Below are 23,319 nucleotides of genomic sequence, written 5' to 3'. Positions count from 1 at the left end.
AGTACCTTTCTGAAAGGTATTTCGCCACCTGTCTCCTCAAGTACGGGCTGATGTTTTTTGCCTGTAATGCCCTATGAATCTGACTCCACTTTACTGTGCCGAAAGCATTTCTAACGTCTAAGGAGACAAGAATCGGAATTCTTCTAGTTCTCCATGTACCAAGTTTTCTTCATGTACCAATTTATTACCTTGTTGGCACCTAATACGGTGGAGCGTCCCCTCCAAAAACCAAATTGATTTGGGCTAATCCCTTCACCTTCTTCAACTTCTCTAATAATTCTGGCGGCCACCATTTTTTCAACCGCCTTTCCCAGATTGTTCAATAGACTAAGTGGTCTATACTTCACTTGAACTTGTTCATCATTTCTTTTTGGGATGAAGACCACTCTGGCCTCCCTCCAACATCTGGGAAAAGAATCCCTTTCAAGCCCATAATTGGCCAAGTCCGTCATTTCCTAAGGCAACTTCTTTATTAAGCCTTTCAGTATGGCTGCTGGTATGCCATTGATGCCAGGGCTCTTCTTATTACCTAGCTGTCCAATTGCACAAGCCAACTCGGCAGGCGTAAATCGTCTACGTTCAAACTCTAGCAAAATAACTCCAATTTCTTCTTCACGTAGAAAAAGTTCTTTAAACTGAATCTCTGCTTGACGTTTACTGAGTGTTGGTAGACGCCTGCCGAATTTCTTCGTTACTATTTTGTAGGCTTGGCCCCAGGGATCCTTGTCCAAGTCCTCACACAATCTCATCCAATGATCCCTCTTCGACTTTTTGATGGACCTGTTTAGCAATCTTCTCGTTTGAACATATGAGTGGACTGCCATATCATATTCCTGACCACCTCTAATTCTAAGCCTTTGTTTTTTCTTCTAGCTTTTTGTAATGCTCTCCGGTAGCCCGCTATTTCATCAGACCACCAGTATACTTGTTCCCTGCGATTAGTGGCTCTAATTTCCTTGTCCATTTCCTGCTGTATGATCGTCGTTGGAGTATCAGGTGTTGCCTCTAATATATTACAGAGCCTATATACGACTCTTTCTACTATTCTTTCAGTCTGTTGTGCCGAAGGTCTTATTGGAAGCTGTATATCCATGGTTACAAATACTCCATCCTTCATTATTAACTTAACAGCAAAGTGATCGCTTGCAATGTCCTGATCTAAAACATGCCACTCATATTGATCACTTCCCCATCTGCCATCAATGATGACCAAGTCCAATACTGAGCAATGGCCTCGAGCTACAAACGTCGGAGTATTATCATTTATACAATAGTATCCAAGCGACTCCATTAAATCTGCAAGTAATTCTCCTATCCGGTTATTATAGGAGCTACCAGCTAACCTCGATTTACAATTGAAATCACCCATCATTATGACCTTCTTACTCTCACAAGAAAGTATTCTATGAATACTATCCAGATACTTCTCGTAATCTCCAATACTTATGTTGGGTGATACATATGCTCCTGCTATAATTGTGGAGTCTGTCTCTACCACTACAAATCCCTCTATTCTTGTTTTGAAGCTCAAGGCCAATCACCCACTCATATTTTTCTCAAACTACATAAAGGATAGCTTACTTTATGACTTACACTAGAAATCAAGATCAATATCACAGTCTGGTATCAGAAACATTAACATTAGCGTAATTTATTTGCTAATTCATTAAAAAATTAAGAAAAATTAATTACAAGTAAATGATGTTACGTTTTGATAGAAATATTATCTACAATTAAAATAACTGAAAAACAGCGAAAACATGTAGTATTTTGCAATGAAACGTAAAATAAATAAAAATAGATAAGTAGAAAAAAATTGATTGCAGTTGAAAGCCGGAAAATTAATTCTAGTTAACCCATACGTTCCATCAAATTCATTAAAACAATCATGATTTATATCCGCAATTTAAAAAAAAAATAAATAAAAAAAAATAATAAACGTTAAAATTTTAATAAATATTAAACTTTGTAGGTGATATTTTATTACAGTTAAATCATGTGAAATATAAGAACAAACATACTGAAAATGTGTACTCAGTTAAGAAAGGTTTTAAACCTCGATCAATTTTGGTCTTAAAGAAATATTTTATAGAAAAAAAATTATAAAATAAAAAATAGTTTAAATGTATCCATGTTAAAACTGTAATCCAAAATTACAGTTAATATAAAAAAAAACATTTCATTATGCTAATATCATTCACTTATCCAAAAAATTAAAAGTCAGAAAAATTGTTCTCTCTCTTTTTAGCGTGTGTAAGTGGTGTAATATCTACACACACTCGTAACTCGAGCGCGCGCGCACACACACAAACACAGGATCCATATTAATCTACTTACTGTTACATATAATCTACAGATGTAGGAAAAATATAGTTCAAAATATAATCCGCTAAAATTTTCTTCTTTTCCCGTCGTCTTCCGTATGTAATTAAAGTTATCCGGTTTTTTCGGTGTGCTTGATTGTAAGAAGCAACTAAAAAACATAAAAAATAATGAAGGTGAGTTAAAATATTAAAATGAATTAGAATTTTTTACAAAATATTTTAAATTCAATTTTGGCTTTATAAAAAATGAATATTAAAATTTGTTATAATTTTACAAAAACAAAAAAAAATTGTAATTTCTCCCAGCTGCAAAGTTGGTATTGTATAAACAGAAAAAAAATTCATTACAAATTTAATTGTTCAAATCATTAATATTATTTTTGATATGGAAGTCAAGTTTAAATAAAGTAAAGCAAGTTGGAAGTAACATTTTAAGATTAAAGAAAACTTAATTAACAGACACAAAATTAATTAATCCTTTGCAATCTTTAGGGTAGTCACACTGGTCACTATAATCCCCTTCTACTCATTTTGTTTCATACGTACGTCACCTGTCTCTCAGGTCTTGTCGGACAGTCACAATGCCAACTAAGTTTTGTTTGCGTCGATCTACAGCCAACTTGTCTTACCGGTTCAGCTAGGTCACAGTTGTTTTCGGGAACACCTGGTCATAGGTTTAAATTAATTCCCTGTTGTTTTAAATTTCCTATATCATTTTAAGGGGACTAAAAATATTTTCTTTTAAGGAGCCTAAAATAAAAAAATACCAAAAGTTATTATTGAAAAAATATTTTATTACAATTAATAAAATTTAAAACTATTGTGATTAATGTGTATTTAATAAAAATTTAGTATACTTGGAGCTACAGTTTTATTTTATTTATTATCTTCCGCTATATGAAACTTCTCAAAACCTAATAAAAAACATGAAATATCTTTATTGTTTATAAAATATAGGCTACTCCCTCAATGAATCATAAGACTTTGCCGATGGTGAGGGGGCTTGTGTTCTCAGTGATACACAGTAGCTGGACCGAAGGTGCAACCATATCGGAGAGGTATCTGTTGAGAGCCAGACTAAGGAATGATTCCTGAAAGAGGCCAACCCAACCCCGTAGGGAGAAGAAACATCCTTGTGACGTCACCGCTCGCCACACCATCCCCTCACCTTTCCCTTTACTGGAGGTCGTCTTTAGACCCTCTAACTGATTGCATCTCACAGTCATCAGCTAGGCCTCGGTCTGGAGACCACCGATGTAAATGCCTTGGCAGACTTTTCCATCAGTAAATATATATCAAATTTCGCCTTCACGTAGGCCTTAAACGGACATCTTCACATCCAACCTAACACGATACCCTCAAACTAACTAACCGAAACCGCGCACCCCGTGGAGATTTGACAACACGTGGAGATTTGACTAACTAACCGACCGCGCACCCCGTGGAGATTTGGAGATTTTTCGTGACTGTAAATGCTTCAGAACACGAACGAGTTTAAAGTTAAATCAGTGCTACAATCACACCAATCAAAATTATGTTATAGGCAACATAGAAATTTAGACCTATACCCAAATAAGTCAACTAGTTTAGGTCACCTAACAATGGGAACGCAACCCCATTCCGGTCCACGTAGGAGCCGGGGACAACCCCTGCACCCCTATCTTGTCCCATCATAGTGTCTCACGAGGCATTATCAAGTCACGATCAGGACCATACCGGAGGAGGGAAGCCACGGCCCCGGTCGCACGGGCTACCAAACCCAGGCAGCCAGCCACCACCACCAGGGGGAACCCCAAATAGAATCACAAATAGTGCCAATATAACCATGGCACGATGCCAATGTGCATAACTCCATCCAATCCAATGCCTAAGCCAGAACTCTAGCCACCCGGGATCCTACCACGACAAGTACCTCGATCAAACTCCCTCTGCAGACCTACAAATCGCAAGGGCGCGAAGAAAAGCAGCCACTATAGCCCATTCTTCGGGGATCATCCAGTTGGGACGGACATACAGAAAGGAATCTATTCTCTCAAGTTCCCTAACAGCTCGTGAACGTTCAACCTCGTATCAGGGATAGACGTACAGGACATGGTCCACTGTATCATCAGTCCCGCAATCCGGCTATTGACTCGAATCCACCAAACGAAACCTAGCCAAACTCGCCCGAAAGGCACTATGTTCGGAGAGAATCTGTGTGATATACCGATTGGGGGAGACCCATCTAATCGCACCTAAATTATACACTATAGGAATTATACCATGCGTGTAGCGACCTGTGGAGGATTAGCCCCACCTGACTTGCCCAATCTCCTGTTTTCTTTCTGACGTCAATAGCTTATTTACCTTGGAAATGTAGCGTTCCTTACAATCATTAGCCAAAATATCTACTGGTTTGACTCCTCCTATAACACAAACTTCCTCCCCCGAAACTGTTCTGGAACCGGCTATAAAAGCCAGCAAGAGGAGTCGTTGGGCACGTGGCAAAATGTTTGCGCAATACCTAAAAACCATGGGATGAGCCCAAACAGGTGCAGCATACAGCATAATATCTTCGCTGACACCTTTGTAAAGGATACGCATAGTACAGAAATTCAACCCCCAATCTGGATAAATAACTGTACGGATTCCATAAAAAGTATCAGCAGCCTTTTTTTCAGCATACTGTAGATGTCCCTTGAATCAAAAATTCTCATCTAGAATAACACCCAGATATTTTTGAGTCGTAACGTACTGAATGGGAAGACCAGCCATCCGAACCCGGATTCGCCGCGAAGCACAGCCAATCGGCCCTTAAGCAACATCTTTGTGTTATTCTCTGGGCTGAAAATCATCTAATGCTGGAGATCCCACAGAGTGACTCACAAGCACGAGCAGCTCGGAATTCTACCTCGTTAGCGAACCCCTTCAATCAGTAGCAGCGCGTTGTCAGCATAAGCGATGACACGACAACCACATGGCAACCTTAAACGCAACATCGAATCAAATTCTATGATCCAGTGAAGGGGACTCAGAACACTGCCCTGAGGGCATGCTTTAGTTAAGGCGCCATCACCATCAGCAAAGCAACGGTCCGATGTTTGAAATAACTTTAGAGCACTTCTAGTTAATTTCGTGTACACTTACGCTTCTTCATCTTAAACAGAGCAGAGGGCTACCATAAGTTGTTAAATGCTCCGGATATGTCCAAAAAAATCCGAAATACATATTTACATGGTCTAGAGGAAGCTATATCCATCAACTTTAGTACGGCATCCTCAGTGCTCTTGCCCAGTGAAAAACAAATGATCAGTGGCCAATTTAACATTCATAAGCAAATATTGGACCTTCTCAAAAATCTCTCCAATCACGGGTAAGAGCGTTAGTGGGCGACAAGAAGACCTAACAGTAGGATCTTTGTCGCCAACTTTGAACAACAACACCACGCTTCCAACACGCCGGAAAGTGGCCTGCGAAGAGCAACCTATTATGGTAGAGGACTAAGGACCTCTGGAAGCGCTCGGACGAAGAGCTCCACAGTTATACAATCATATCTGGGGGTCTTGTGCCGTGCCATGCAACAGATCACCTGGCGCACTTCCGCCTCAGTGATCTCAGAAGATTGTATTTCGGTTTCGAAAATTGCGACAACCCTCCTGACACGCCAGTAGTAGGAAACCTCACCCACCATATTGTTATCCGGGAGCAAATCATTCAGAAAAATATTAAGGACACGCTCCTTATCAATTACCACACCCTCGCGGGTTGACAAAGCTGTCAGGAGTACATCTTTCCTGCGCTTATGTCCAAGGGCTCTATACACAATGCCCCAAGAATCTCTATTCCCTTGCTCTTGAAGGGAGGAGCGCTAGGAGTTACGCTTGGAGGAAATAGTGCTATGAAAATACCTAGCCCTCGCTCTGAGCGATGACACGACAACCATTATATAATCATGATGATATATCATGGATATATTGCAGCTCATGGATGAACGTAGAATATATAAGAATGCTAGTAATAGCGATCGTAAAGGAACTCTCAACAATTAAGAAATACTATAAACAGGAATTGCAAACTAGCGAAAGAAGAATAGATTAAACAAAAGTCTTCAGAAGTGGAAAGATAAATAAACATTGGTAAAATAGACGGAGCATACAGGAAAGTTAAGAAAAATTTTGGGGTACATAAATTATATCTGCAGTTTGGGCTGCAGGCCGATCGGGATCACCATCTCGTTGCGCAGCCTTTCTGACTCGTTTCACAGACCGCTTCATTGCTGTCAAATACCGAGACCAACAACCAGATATATGTTCCAGGACTGTGCCTCTAGGATTGGCGGCTTCAGCCGCTGCCACCACCGCAGAAGTGAAATTTTCTACTATGACATCTAATGTCGGTCGCGACATTAACCTGCTCCGGAACCTCCGATACATTCAGAGATGCTTTCCTCCGGCGTTGTAATAAAATCCTCCTCCTCTTTATATGAAGTCGCCGGATCGCCCAGCCGTGGTGCACGGAAGCGTTTGTTTTTTCTTGCCTTCAACAGATCGTCGACAGATTGCATATTTTCAATATTGGTTTTTGTTAAAATAATTTTGCTATCGCTCAAACGTACACAGATATGTAGTTGCTTCATATGTGATATAAGCGGCGTACCGCGCTCGTTATTTATATACAAAAACGGTTGGAGAGAGAGAAGAGAGAAAATGAAGAGGGAAGGGGCCGGATAGGCAATCGTGTATTGGAGACTGCAACGATGGTATAGAACAGTGGCCATGTGTGTGTATTAATACCATTGTATCATAGCTACATCGATCCATATACCGCACACAGCTCGTCCCTCCCCACCGCCGCATGATCGCGTACTGGATACTTGTCCGGATCTGGGAACCAGATCCCGCCTCACACCTCACAGACGAACAGCATGTCTGAATGTATCGGAGTGCTCACCTCCGAACAGCATTCAGACATGCTGTTCGTCTGTGAGGTGTGAGGCGGGATCTGGTTCCCAGATCCGTGTATTGGAGACTGCATCGAGAAAATCGAGAGAATGTATCGGAGGTCACGAGAAAAAATCTCCAGTCTGGACTCCAACAAAGAGGAGAATTTCGGCCAGTCCCCCTCCCTGGCGGACTGGCCTCTGAAAGAGTACAGAGAGGCCAGCTCTTTCGGTAGTTGTTAACGGAGTACTTCAGGACGATTTAAACGGCCATATCAACATCACTCAGTCTTCTGAGTACTGCGAGCTGAAAGCAATGGAAAACTGCAACTGCTGTTTTTTCCAAGAAAATGTAGCTTTCTGCATTTTCGTATAACAAAGATGGATGGCGCGTACCTTGGTAAAATATTCCGCAGGTAAACAAGTCCCCCGTTCGGAAAATTAAAAAATAACATTCTACGAGTCGGAAGGTGGAATGTTAGAAGTCTAAAAAAGGTTGGTAGGTTAGAAAATTTAATGATGGAAATGGATAGGATAAATGTAGATGTACTAGGAATTAGCAAGTTTCGGTGCGAAGAGGAAAACGACTTTAGGTCAGGGGATTTTAAAATAATTAACTCAGTCTCAAATACAAAGCAGGCAGGAATAGGTTTCTTATGAAGAAAAGGCAAGTAGATAGGGCAGAGAGTAGAGCATTTCAAAATGCGTAACGATAGAATCATTGTAACAAGGATAAAATCAAAACCTAAACCGACAACGATTGTTAACGACTATGTGCGTACAAGCGCTCATGATGATGAGGTAGAGTGTGAATACGAGGAAATAGACGAAGCAATTAAACACATAAAAGGGACGGCTTCAACTATTTAATAATAGTTGAAGATTGAAATTCAAGCAATGGAAAAGGCAAGGAAGGAAATATAGTGGGTGAATACGGGCTGGGCAAAAGGAATGAAAGAGGGGACCGATTCATTGAGCTTTACATGAAGTATAATTTAGTAATTGCCATCACCCAGTTTGCAAATCATAATAGAAGAATATACACATGGAAAAATCTAGGTGATACTTCAAGGTATGAGATAGATTATATCATGTTTAAGCAAAGACTTAAAAATCAACTCGTCGACTACAAAACTTACCCTGGAGCAGACATTTCAGAGGATATATTGCACCTCATGGATGAACATAGAAAATATAAGAATGCTAGTAATGGAGATCATAAAGGAAGTATTGACAATTGTTTTGTTTTTTCACTAAATGAACACACACAATAGTGGACTGTATAACATTTTTATTGTAATGTATACTAAGACATTGTAATACTATGTAACATTTAAATATTTAAAATATTGTAACATTTTAACACTATGAATGCTTAAGACGGCACACACATCCGTCTTTCACAATATCTCACCACGCACTGAACTACGCACCAAAGAATCCCCACTACCTCACACTCACACATCAACATACATCAGCACACAACAAACACAAACGATACCAAACGTACCCCCCACCTTGAATGGCCACCTTCAAATGATAAAAAAAAATGTAAATTTGTATGGTAGTCTATTCTTGAAGTGGTAATTGACAGTCTAGTAATAGCTCTTTTAAGAACACTATTTGGAGTTCTAACTGTTGCAACCCTGACACATCCGTCCTTCCCTGGATGAAGTTGAAGTATGCGTCCCATGTTCCATCTAAGTGGGGTTAAGTTATCCTCCTTAATTATGACCAGATTGCCAACTAACAATTTTTTAGATGGAGATTGCCACTTTACTCTCTGCTGAAGGCCAGTGATATATTCTTTTGACCATTTGGACCAAAAATGTTGAAGACCGCTGCACCACCTGCCATCTGTTGAGTCGGTTCATTGATGTTGATTGTAGATCTGGCTCTACGGGAGAAGTTATTACATCGCCAATTAAGAAGTGTCCAGGAGTTAATGGAAGTAAATCATTGGGATCACTGGATAAAGGATAAATAGGACGGGAGTTTAAACATGCTTCTATCATGGTTAGTATAGTGTACATTTCTTCATATGTGAGGGTAGCATTGCCTATGATTCTTCTCAGGTGGAATTTTAGGGACTTCACAGCAGCTTCCCATAATCCACCGAAATGGGGTGCTCGTGGAGGTATAAAGTTCCATGTAATGTTATCTTGAACTAGCCACCTTTCTAATTTCTCCTTGTGATCATTGCTGTTAAATAAAGTTCTAAGACCCTCAAGTTCCTTGTTGGCACCAATGAAATTGGTGGCATTGTCCGAAAACTATTGAGACACCTTTCCCCGTCTTGACATAAATCTTTTAAGAGCTCCAAGGAATGACTCTGTTGTTAAATCTCCTACTACCTCTAAATGTACAGCCTTTGTTGCCATACAGACAAAAAGTGCAATATACGCCTTGTCTGGAGTAATTCCCCTCCTTCTGCTTGCTCGTACCATAACTGGCTCACAATAGTCAATGCCAGTATTTAGGAATGGCCGAGTAGGCTGTAAACGTTCTCTTGGAAGTTCTCCCATTAACTGGTTGCAATTTTTAGGTTTGACCTTAAAGCAGGTGACACACTCATGTACAATCTTCCTTGCAGTATTACGTCCATTCAGAGGCCAAAACCTTCTCCGAATTGACGCAAGCGATAGTTGAGGGCCAGCAAGCAGCTGCCTGATATGCTCATGTTTCATGATTAGATTGGTCAATTGATGTTTTGCAGGCAACACAATTGGATGTTGTTGAGCAAATTTTAAATCTGAAAGCCTCAACCTTCCACTAACACGGATTATGTTATCTTTGTTACAAAATGGATGTAACGTACGTAAAACACTTTTGCTGGTTACTTGAAACCCCAAATACTCACATCACAAATAAATGCATGGGCCGTAAGCCACAGTAGAGGTATCACAAAACCCATGAATCTGTATGTTTGTCTCATTGTCTGCACAAACCTTACGAGGTATACGCAACAATTCGAGTAATGATAATTTGGACACAAAATTGTTCCAAGATAATTGCAGTTGATCTGATAGTGAATTATCATATCTAACCTTCAGCCCCCAAAGTTGCTGCATGAAAGCCTTTGCGTTCACTATTACTGGTGCTAACAGTCCCAATGGATCAAACAACGAAGCTGTTCTTCCAAGCACATTTCTTTTGGTAATTAATGGCTGCACATATACCTTAGTCATAAACATGAAATTGTCACCTTTTGCATCCCACATGATACCTAACATCTTAATAGGCTGAGATTCATCTGCCCAAGGACCAATGAAATGCTGTTGTTTATGCTTCTCGGGTATATTATCTAACAGTTGTGGATGATTTCCACACCATTTCCTTAAATGAAATCCTGCACCTTGTAGCATTGTGATAAGTTCATTTTGAATCCTTCTTGCCTCTTCTATTGAATCCGCACCTGAGAGCAGATCATCCACATAAAAATCAGATTGAAGCACTTGTGATGCCCTTGGATATTTTATGTTTTCAATTGTTGCCAATTGTTGTAAGCTCCTGAATGCAAAATATGAAGCCGCTGCTGTTCTATATGTGACGGTCATTAGTTGATATGTTTGTATCGGTTCATTTGAATCTACTCGCCACACAATTCTTTGAAAATCAACATTATTTTCACTCACTCTTATCTGCCGATACATTTTCTCTATGTCAGATGTGAAGACAAATTGATGCTTCCTGAATCTCAGTAATATGTCAAATAATTCATCCTGCACTGTTGGTGCAACAGTGACAACCGGATGTCGTTTAATGAGACTCCACTTGAAGTCTTGCAGCTTCCATCGTAAACAACGCAGAGTTTGTTGGTTTAACTAGATTCATTTATTACAGCGTGATGGGGTAAATAAAATTACGAAACGAGCTGTTGATTTTTTGCACCTTCAGACAACAATCTCATATGACCTAACTTCACGTATTCCTTCATGAATTCACTATATTTTTTCTTTAGTTCGACTTTATGATTGAATCGTCGTTCTAAAGCCTTCAATCGACGCACTGATGTTTCTCGCCCGTTGCCTAACTTTTCTGGAGTTTCAATTGGCAAGCTTACAACAAATCTGACATCTGCATCACGACTGAGTGTTCTTACAAAATGGTTTTCACATTCAATTTCAGCATTTGATCGGGAACGATTGACAGTGTGATCAATCTCTTCTACCTTCAAAAATTGTTACAACATACTGCTGCACCAGCCACCTAATTTGTCTTGATCTTTCCCGACAGGATCCACCCAAACACAGTATTTTGAAATACTAATGCTGTTCCAGTCGGTTTGATTCTTTCATCACATAATAGATTGAAGAAATGTTCTGCTCCAATAAGGAGATCAATGTCGGATGACTTATGAAATTCTGGGTAGGCTAATTGCAAATTTGATGGAATTTTAATCTCATCTTTGACAATTGAAAATGTTGGAATTGGTTGGGTTATTGATTTTAAAACTATGCAATTAATAGTTATTGAAAAAGGAGTTACCCGCGATTTAATTTTACATTGAGTACACTGTGTCGTTTTGTGTGGTGGAACAAGCCACTTACTGCAATATTACTCCTACTCTGTGTCAACCCTAATATTTTTACAAATTTTTCTCTTATAAAATTGCTTTGGCTCCCTGAATCTAAAAGAACTCTACATAAATGAGGAACACCTCGTTTGTCAACAATTCCTACTACTGCTGTGGATAATAGCACAGCAATATTTACTTGATTTGAATTCCAATGAGCCACAGTTGTAGGCTGAACCTTGTCATTGTTTGCCTCACCCCCTTGTATATCGCCACTTGAGTGGTTACCTGACATTTTTACCTTACCAAGTATCTGTGACTGCGGAAAGTGCAACAGTGTTGTGCTTTACAATTGAAACACAATTTCAATCTTTTCACCTCTTTTTCCTTAGCTGACGCTGATGAAGATAAGTACTTCTCACACGAATAAATAGGATGGAATTTTTCACACAATGCACATTTGTTTAAAGAGGATACATAATTTACTGACAAATTTTTATAATTATTTGATGACTTAAATCTACCATGATCGAAACTAGGCGTAGTCTGAGAACGTTTCACTATGTTTTTATCTTCCATTGCTTCTAACACCTGACATTTTTGTTCCAAAAAATTTATTAACTCAGCTAATGTAGGAATCTCATTGCTTCTATTTGATGCCTCCCACTCACAAAAAGTTGTATTGTCTAGCTGTTTAGTCATTAAATGAACCATTGCAGTATCCCAGTGCTTAATGGGTTGGCCTAAACCTTGAAGTGCCCTAATATGTTTTTGGGTATTATCTATTAGGTGTCGAAAACTATTTGCAGTCGCTTTCTCAATTTTTTCCTGGTTAAACAAAGCTTTCATGTGTTTATTGACTAAGTATCGTTTGTTTTCGTATCTGGATTTTAAAAGCTTCCACGCTATTTTATAATTGTTCGATGTCCCTTGTAAAGCTAAAAGTATCGAAGATGCTTCACCTTTTAATGCCGATTTAAGATACTAAAATTTTTGTACCCCTGAGAGTAAAAGATTTTCATCAATAACAGATGAGAACGTACTTGAAAAAGAGGCCAACTCATCGTATTGACCATGGAAAACGTGAAGGTTAATTGGAGCGAGTTTTACCGGGCATGATGCTTCCACACATTCACTAAAAGATTGTGTACTCGATTTAACTGAATTTTGATCTATAAACAATTGAACATCTTCAACTAATCTGAAATATCTGTTTTCGAAATCTAGTGTCCTTGGCCTTGAGTCTTCCAAGATCCCTTTTTAATTGCACCAGAACTGACATTTTTTATTTTTTACGCACACTATACTAACCAAGAAAGAAAACAATCAGGAATGTGAATTAAATAGAATGCAAAAAGGAATATAAAGTAAGAATGTAAGAAAATCATAGGAATAATTTTAAATAAAACGATAACATGGAATAATAAATAAATTGGTGATGAAAATAACTTAGAATTAGCAACTTATCTCTCCGACTGCTAACTGATAAGCCTGCACGCCATCTCAAAGTCTGCATACTAATCATATTACTACAGCCGATTACGCATCGACAGACGACAGACGAACGCGAACCCACGTCTTGTTATAACTTGAATAAAAAAACATATAATGATTTGCTCCTTGACCGTGCTCACTCTGGTTAATTGTGATTTCACTATATTCACTGTTTCAGATATCCGGCCCGCGGATGACCAAAAAATGTTTTGTTTTTTCACTAAATGAACACACAAAATAGTGGACTGTATAACATGTTTATTGTAATGAATACTAAGACATTGCAATACTATGTAACATTTAAATATTTAAGATATTGTAACATTTTAACACTATGAATGCTTAAGACGGCACACACATCCGTCTTTCACAATATCTCACCACGCACTGAACTACGCATGAAAGAATCACCACTACTTCACATTCACACATCAACATACATCAGCACGCAACAAACACGAACAATACCAAACTACAATTAAGAAATACTAAGAACAGGAAGTGCAAACTAGCGAAAGAAGAATAGATTAAAGAAAAGTTTTCAGAAGTTGAAAGATAAATGATCACTGGTAAAATAGACGGAGCATACAGGAAAGTCAAGAAACATTTTGGGGTACATAAATTAAAATCTAATAAACAAAGTGATACACCAATTTATAGTACGAAAGGAAAAGTCGATAGGTGGGTGGAATATATTGAAGAGTTAGGCGGAGGAAATGAATTAGAAAATGGTGTTATAGAGAAAGAAGAGGATGTCGAAGGGAATGAAAGGGGAAAAACAATACTGAGATCTGAATTTAACAGTTCATTAAAAGATTTGAATGGCAGAAAGGCTCCTGGAATAAACGAAATCTCTTGCTTCCTCACCTGCACTGCAGAATTACTTCGCAGTGCTGGTGAGGAAGCAGTAGATAGATTATACAAACTGGTGAGTAATAATTACGAAGAAGGGGAAGTTCCGTCAGACTTCAAAAAGAGTGTAATTGTCATGATATCAAAGAAAGCAGGAGCAGATAAATGTGAAAGATACATAACAATTAGCTTAATCAAAAATCTTAACTATAATTCTGTACAGAATAATTGAGAGGAGAGTGGAAGAAGTGTAATGAAAGACCAATCTGATTTCAGGAAAAGTATAGGGACAAGGGAAGAAATTTTAGCGCTCATATTAATAGTACAAGGAAGATTAAAGAAAAGCAAACCAACATTCTTGGCATTTATAAACCTAGAAAAGGCATGCGACATCGCGGACTGGAAAAAATGTTCAGCATTTTAATAAAATTGGGTTCATGTTTAGAGATAGAAGACTAATTGTTCAAATTTACAGGAACCAAACAGTAGCAGTAATAAATGAAGAACATAAGAAAGAAGCCCTAATAAAAAAGGGAGTCCAACAAGCATATTTCCTCTTCCCATTACTTTTAATCTATACGTAGAATTAGCTGTTAATAATGTTAAAGAAAAATTTAGATTCGGAGTAAACGTACAAGGTGAAAACAAAAGAAGCTACGATTTGCCGATGATATAGTAATTCTAGCTGAGAGTAAAAAAGATTTAGAAGAAACAATGAACGGCATGGATGAATTTCTGGACATGAACTACCGAATGAAACAAAATGAAAGTAATGAAATGTAGTAGAAATAACGAAGATGGACCAGTGAATGTAAAAATAGGAAGAGAAAAGTTTATGGAGGTAGAAGAATTTTGATATTTGGGAAGTAAAATTACTAAAGATGAATGAAGCAGGAGCGATATAAAATGCCGAATAGCAGAGGTGAAACGAGCCTTCAGTGAGAAATATAATTTATTTACATCAACAATTAATTTAAAGATCAGAAAAAGATTTTTCAAAGTATTTGTTTGGATTGTGTCTTTATATGGAAATGAAACTTGGACGATCGGAGTATGTGAGAAGGAAATATTAGAAGCTTTTGAAATATGGCGCAACAGAAGAATGTTAAAAATAAGATAGGTGGATAAAATGACAAATGAAGAGGTGTTGTTAAAGAAAGAAACATTTGGAAAAATATAGTTAAAAGAAGAGACAGACTTATAGGCCACATATTAAAGCATCCTGGAATAGTAGCTTTAATATTGGAGGGACAGGCAGAAGGAAAACATCGTGCAAGCAGACAACGTTTGGAATATGTAAAACAAATTTTTAGGAATGTAGGATGTAGGATGTAGCGGTTACTGAAATAATACGACTAGCACTAGATAGTGGATCTCGGACAACTGCATCAAACCACTCAAATGACTGAAGACAAAAAAAATATAGGCCTAACTATTAAAAATTCATCAAATTTAAAACATTGTAATTACTGTATATTTAACAAAATATGTAAAAATTTGGAGCTATTTTTTGTTACTTTACATAAGAAAGTACTTTTCCTTTCATTTATAATTTTTTATTGTATGAAATTCTCAAAACAATCATATTTAATGATTAGTCTTTGTTGGATATATTAAACCAAAATTAAAGAACAACACACAACATTTGCAAATAAGAAAACCTTTATACAATCATCGAAAAACATGAAACAAAATGAAGCATGAAACGTAACCAGATTCATTAACTTCATTAAGGTGAGAAGTCAACTAATCCTTTTCAAAAATACCAAGGAAACATTATAATTAAGAAATTCGTTTTGCCACCTTTCATAATTAATTTTCGTGTAACCATGTCAATGGAATTTTCTTAACGAATCTTTCTTTTTCTTATTCTTGTATAGTCCCCGGGAATTACCGTTTAGGTATTATTTCAGAGGATGATATACTTGAGTGTAAATGAAGTGTAGTCTTGCACAGTCTCAGTTCGATCATATCTGAGATGTGTGGTTAACTGAAACCCAACCGCTAAAGAACACCGTTATCCACCATTTAGTATTCAAATCCGTATAAAAGTAACTGCCATTACTAGGACTTGAACGCTGGAACTCTCGACTTCCAAATAAGCCGAATTGGGAAGACGCGTTCACCACTAGACCAACAAGATAGGTTTTCCTAACGAATCTGGTTAATCACTGAAATATAGAAATACTGGAATGGGAACTGCCTATGTCCAACGTGAGCGGAAAACGAACGTGAGACAGATAGATTTAGAGGTATAGTTTTCATTGTCGCACAGTGCAGTGCATTGTACCTAACGTACCGTCCCTTCAGAAAGTAATTCCTTAAAAACTTAATTGTAGTTAATATTAAGTGATAAAATCTCATAATTCTATTTAATTAATAGAAAAATTTCAATGCTTATGAATATTAAATAAATTTTGAGTTAATCATTTTATCATATAAATCTTTTTATAAAAACTTTCTACAATAACTTGAATTATGAAAGATAACTTCCGATTTGTGATGAGAGAGATCGTAAAAAAAACTTTTTGAGCGGACTGTAGACAAAGAGAGGTATACCTCTAAATCAGCTATCTTTGTTGGCATGGATTTCTAACGCAAGTGCACATTCCAGTATTTCTATATTTCAGTGTGGTTAATGAAATAGACACGGTTTTTTCCATATCTGGAATAATTTTTTTTTTTTATTACATGGTTTTTCTCGTAGCAAAGTTTGAATAATGTCTCTAATGAAGTATCTATACCTTCATAGGTAAATATACTATCTTACTCTTTTTGAAAAATTCAAAATATTAAAATGCGAGTTCAACTCTTCAGTTTTAATTCATCGAATACCATTACTTCGTAAATCTTTATTTTCGTACAAGAGTAAAATATAGGTTTACTACTTTTTCTAAGTATAGCACCAATGATCGTTTTTTTAATAATCTGAGTCACAGATATTAATGCAATAAATACTAGGGTAAAATTTAAAAAAACGAGGGTTTCAATTTGAAAGTTCAAATAGTTTTTGCAAGCAGCAATAAAAGTAATTTGTTATAATGTGTATTTGTAGATAGCAAGAAAGGGATTTGAAGTATCTGCAACATCTGTAAATTAAATACTTAAAGTCAATAAAAGAAGTAAAAATTCGAACACAAGCTGTCTATCGTGGCAACACCTAACATCCCTTCCTAAATCAATTTTATTATTCATTACATTTGTTGGCATAAAAAATAGTTGATATTTAGAATCAGGGAAAATTCATTCACCGATCATCACTTTGTTTCATCAGTTTTTTACTCCTTACAAAGTTTAGGGAAATTGTTTGATATAAATCAGTCGAAAACACGTACTCTTTTTCGAGAGTGCCAGAGGAACAAACAAACATTCACCAGAACTAATTGTCTTTCACCTAGCGTATAACGGTACAAACAAATGTTTATTTTGTTCAAGCCATTTCGTGTTTCTCTTAGCCAATGAAAACAATAAAAATAATCATGTAACTGTGAACAAAATATTAATGGATATAATCTACAAAATTATGCTATAAGAACATCAAACTCAGTTAGCGAGTAAATTAATACTTACCTCATATCATTCTTTTCAACAGTATTCTCTAGATTGTATTCATCTCTGAAACACACACAAAAAAATGATGAGTAAATATTTATCTAATTTTACTATTCGACTTACCGATATCGAATACTGACATATACTGAATCGATACTGACACAACTTTCTAACGTACTCTTTGTTTTACCTAATAGCAATTTAAAGCGAAAATTGAAAAAATGAAGACGACTTGTTAAAAGCAAGAACCTATAGATTTATTTAATAGTAAAAAAATACAAGTAAAGATAAAAACTATAGGACAGACTAAAAGGAAATTACTCTATTCTAAGAAAAAATCTTAAATAAGACAGTAGAATGAAATCTATCCAATTAGTAATTTATATTTAACTAGCAAAATTCTAAGAAATTCATGATCTGATAAAGTTCTTTATCGATTATTATAATGAGAAGGAGAGGTAATTAAGATATATTCTATAAATGTAAACGTTAGATAGGAAATGATAACAAACTTATTTAAACCCACAAAAGAACATTCTTTATCTTTCACTTCTCGACCTCTGGTGCCGTGCTGTATAACTTGTGTTTACTGCTACCGATAGCGATTTGCTTCTATAAGTGCAGTGGTTCTGCGTTCACGTCGTTCGGGGCTGACAACGATCAGTGGTGGTCGGTAAACTTGCGTTGTTATGTAGTTTAGGTTACACAGCTGCGTAGTGTGTTGCAGGAGTCACACTGTCGGATAAGTAAGGACGTTTCCTTTGTGTTGCATCATGTCGCCGTTCTTATGTTCGTGAGGCCAATAATATTTTCGATCCTCCGGCTTTTTCGGGATCTGATCTAGAAGCTGTTAGCTTTTGACGTTACGAGCGGTTCTACGTGAGAATAGGTGGCCTTGCTCTGGATAGTTCACTGCTAGACGCTCACCTTACCTTGTGTTATGTGATATGTACATTCAGACTGTTATTGTATTGCCTGGCAGTATAGTCGTTGTTTTTGTTTTTCAGACGCTATGGCGCAGTCCGGGGGAGATTGCTTAGAGGACCTTGTATTGTTTTCATAGCCAAGGACTTGGTTGCTGGCGACCCCTTCCAGTCGAGGTCACTCGGTAGGTCTCCGCAAAGACCACGGTCCTCCGATAAGGAGGTCTCAGATTTCTCCATGAAGGCAGTACTGCGCCCAAGTGTACCAGCGGACTGCACTAAAAATCCTGCCGAAGTCACCGCTACGAGCTGTGCGGAAATATCGCACAGCCAACGTTCGGTAGAAAATTCGGGTTAAAGGCTCAATTGCTGGCCGAGCGGAGGCCGGAGATATTGGTATATGATATGCCAAGAGCCATAATAGTAAAGGAGCCCGGAATCCTCAGAATTCCTTAGAAGCTTTAATTCCTTAGAGAAAACAAAGTGGTTTGGCAGCTGGGGAAGAAGGAAGCCTTAAAGAGTCATTGAGCTTTAGCGACCTAGCTTAAGATCCGGCAGGTCTTGGTGGCCGGTGGACGTCATTGGCCCGGTGTTCGGATGGACCTCATGTAGGTTTTCCGACCATATAGAAGTCGCCCGATGCTTCAAATATCAGGTCTTTGGTCACACCTCTTCCCGCAGCAAAGCGCAGTTGGACATGTGTGGTCACTGTGTTCTTCCGGGACCCAGAGTAGCCAATTACCCAGCCAAGTCTACGCCTGCCAAGTGCGCCGTCTATACTTTGGTGAAAGGCAGCGTTGCTGGACATCCGGTCGGGGGTGTACGTAGTGTAGGCCGTATGAGATTGCTCGGGCGAGAGCTGTAAAGAATACAGCTTATGGCGACGCCTGAATTAGAGGAAGCCTTTGAGGACGGATCGTAGTTGGCTCAGATTCGTTGGGTGTCATCTGGATGCCCCATTCGTCTGGTTCTCCCCCCATTCGAGGGTCTGCGAATCAAACGGGGCGCCCTTAATGAATATGCTCATGCCATCAAGGAAGCCAGACGCAAGTTATGGCAAGACTCCATGCGCGAGATGCATCGAAACCCCTGGCAGCTGGCAAATTCATGTTAGCGGCCAAAGACATTGCTCGTGCTATCCAGTGTTCATTGCGGATTTAATAGTCGTGACCACACGTTATCATCTGTGGCGACTTACCAGGCGTTCCTGAAAACTGTTTCCAGATGCTCCGGAAGGTGAAGCAGCCCTGGCGGACGGGCTGTAAATCACCTTGATATAGACCAAGTAGTTTCTCGAAGAAACTGAAAAAAGCACCGGGAATTGACCAACTTGTACCGGATATTCCATCTGTTGCCTATCATAAGAGAGCCGCTTGGCAGGCTGTTCTTGGAGTGTCTAATCTGGGGCTGCTTTCCGACTTGTTGGAAAGTGACTTTGATGAGGGTTCTCTTTAAACCAGGAAAGGATCCTAGTGAGATCGACAGTTATCAATCCATCAGCTTCTTGCCGGTAATCGGTAAGTTGCTTTAAAGGCTAGTGGTGGAACGGCTCTGGCAAAGCATTGAGATGAACTCTTTTCTATATTGAGGCCAGTATAGCTCCACAAAGTGGTTGGCATTGATGATTGTATCTTAAACGATCTTGCCGAGTTGGAAATCGCCGAATTTGTTTCCATCCTTATGTTGGAGTTCTGACCTCTGTAAGTTGGAACGCCGCAGTGTTCCGTAGCCCTGCAGGACGTAGTACATGACCATTTGCCTAACCGTACAGCTCTATTTAAAGATGCGTACCAAGCTGTGGAAAAATCCGTTACCAGGGGAAGACCGCAGGGTTCCGTTCTCGATCCCTTGCTGTTGAACCTGGTATTCAACGAATTTCTGGGATTGATATTTCCGGAATGAGTCACGTCCCAGGCTTTCGCCGATGACTGTCTCCTTTTAGTTCGTTGTAATTCACTATCACAGCTAAGAGACCGGCGCAGGCGGCCTTGTCAACTGCAGAGGGCTGGATGGACATTCAAAATTTAAATATTTCTGTGCCCAAGACAAAGTTTTTGCTTCGGAAGGGCGCAGACAAATGTGTGTTGTTTTCTTTTTCGTTTGATAAGAAGTTGCTTTTTAGCAACCACATTAGTCAAGCAGCGGCGGATGTCGTCTCAGTAATGCATAAACGTAGGAGGATTCGTCGGTAGGACTACGGGTTGTCTGGTCGTGAAATGTAAATCGTGTATCGAGGTGTCTTCGTGAGCATGATCTCTTACGCGCGCAGGTTTGGGCGCATAGTTCTGATATGACTACAGCACTTGTTCCAATTTAAGGTGTGCCGAGCATAGAGCCTTAATTTTATGCAAGGTATTTTAAAAAAAAAAACTCCTACGAGACTACCATGGTATTAGGATAGTCTCTCCCAATCGATTTAGTGGTGATAGGTCAGGCAACCATGTGGAAATTGGAGAGCCCGGGAGGCCGAGGTTTTGGGATGCGGTTTCGGGCCGGGCCAATACTGAAACGGAACGGTAATCATAATGCAGGTAATCACAATTCCCAGGTGCTCACCAATCATATTAATTTGAACCAATATATGTTTCGGTTCCGCCTGACCGCTGATGAGCTATGCGTCGAAGGTGGGGTCCAGTTAAATCAACACCTGATGTTTGACTGCCCTGCTCTTGGGGGGGACCAGAGACCGTGCCACCTTGGAACTTAGAGGTCATGGGGGAAATTGGCCATTCACAAGCGGCGAGTCAATGTGGCGAGAGCCGCATTATCAGACCGTGTTGGAGTTCCTTGATGCGGTTGGTTTGTTATACCGACATCAGTAATTTACCTAAAGGAACGACTCCTACCGCACTGCTGTAGGAAGTTAACCTAGAGATATCGCTAACCACTAGCCAATTAAGGCCCCTAGCGCTTTAATATGTTGGACAGTTACTTGCTGGTATTCAGTGACCTAGGCGTGTCAGCGGATTACTGTCTAGATGACTTAAATTTTAATTTATTGTTGTCATACATATTTTTAGTTTTTATCGGGGTGCGTCTACCCATTTTCGTAAATATATGACGAGGGAGCTGTTTGGACACGTAAGCCTGTGGTATATGATACCGCGGTTAGTCTGCTCACGCTGTTAGGTAAGCTCTAGGAGCTATTTAAGACCCTGGTCGCAAAACTGTTTCGAGCCTCAGTAGTCGTTTGTGACACAGACGTTCGGTCTTAAACTTTTGGGCGACCGAATGGGGCGGTGGGGGGAGAAACGCCAAGCATCCCATAAAAACAAAACTCAGAACCGACACTTTCGTAACACATAACTTAATTATTGGGAATAATTAAATTAATTTAGAGGTTTGAATTTCACATAGATTTTAAAAGAAAACAAGCAAATAAATAAGTCGAAATAGACAAACGAAAAAGGAAGACAAAAATAATAATAAATATTAATTGATCAGTTAACAATTTTTTGATCAGTATTATAGCATGAGACCAAAAAATTATAAATAACATTCTTTTTTTAGCCAATTCTGATACAAAGCGTATATTTAGATTAAAAACATCTAAACCAGTGAAATTTTCAACTGAGATTAAATAACTCGTTCTAATTCAAGCGCTAATTAAGGTTGGAAAGGTATTACTAGTTACTATTTATTTAAAAGACCGATAAAGGCCTTAATCACTCATAAAGTTAACTCCACTCATGTACAAAAGTAAAGGGAGGAGATAAAAGTTAAATGCTATGATTGAAAATTTTCAGAAAAAAGTTTTTCATAAATTTAAAATTCATTAAAACTGTTACATGTTGGATTCTTAATTGTTTTTTGTTGAACAGCATATTTACTCATTCCTGATGCGATCTAAATTATGTTTGTATCAGAATAAAAAATTTACATATTCATAGATTGCAAAGAATGCTCAGTTTCCACAGAGCTTGTTAGAGCTAAACCAGAATGAAAATCAACATTTAAAAAAAAATAAGAAGAAACTGCAAAGTGTATCTACAAGCTGGTATTCTGTTCGTATCAAGAAAAGACGATACTTTAAGGCATTTGAAATTTACGAAATATATTACTCGTTAAAGTTTAAAAATCATAAACTAAATGCGCAAATTTTACGTGATGTGTCGGAAGTTGGCACTGATCTTAAAAACGCATATGAAATGTGTAGAGAAAGACGTCGTATACGCTGTAAAATAAAAGGAATAACCTGGTCCAGCAAGTCATTACTACCTTTAATGTCAATTGAGCTTCTATAAATTTGTTAAGTCATAAAGACTTTGTTGAGTCTAAAGAATTTGAGGAATAATAATTGAGATAAAATTTTCAGATTCTTTTAAAAGGTATACTGTAATTAACATTCACAGGAATAGTAATTCACTGAATTATATTTGGAAAAGATAGTCAAAATGATTTTCAGCACTCTAACCCAAAATAGATTTTCAGAACATTTATTTATACAATTTTATTTAACCGTTTAGCATGCACGATTTGCGCTAATTATTTCACGGGACATTAAATGATGTCCATGAGTATATTTTATGTTCTGCAAAACTGTAACACACCAGAGAAGTAAATGTTATTAAGAGTAATATAGTTTTGTTAATATGATTACTTACGAAACATAGAAGTAACGTTGATCGATAAAGCCATCACTGGAAATTATAGAAAAAAAATTAAAATACAGGTAATGTTAGATTTATTTTACCTCTATCAGTAAACTACTTGTAAAAGAGTTCCACTTTTATTGGAAAG

The 23,319-nt window shown here is 38.1% G+C and overlaps 1 long non-coding RNA gene across 1 annotated transcript; it reads right to left on the bottom strand.

Moving 5' to 3' along the window:
• Positions 1-2,334: 2,334 nt before the first annotated feature.
• Positions 2,335-23,220, bottom strand: LOC142317271 (uncharacterized). Its single transcript, XR_012754694.1, has 3 exons — positions 23,184-23,220; positions 17,675-17,719; positions 2,335-2,473 (listed from the first exon to the last, which is right to left on the bottom strand). It is a non-coding gene; the product is annotated as an uncharacterized LOC142317271 (long non-coding RNA).
• Positions 23,221-23,319: the final 99 nt, after the last annotated feature.

The sequence above is a fragment of the Lycorma delicatula genome, chromosome 1 (assembly GCF_047948215.1).
Source record: "Lycorma delicatula isolate Av1 chromosome 1, ASM4794821v1, whole genome shotgun sequence".
Lineage (NCBI taxonomy): Eukaryota > Metazoa > Arthropoda > Insecta > Hemiptera > Fulgoridae > Lycorma > Lycorma delicatula.
This window is presented reverse-complemented; position numbering and strand designations above follow the sequence as displayed.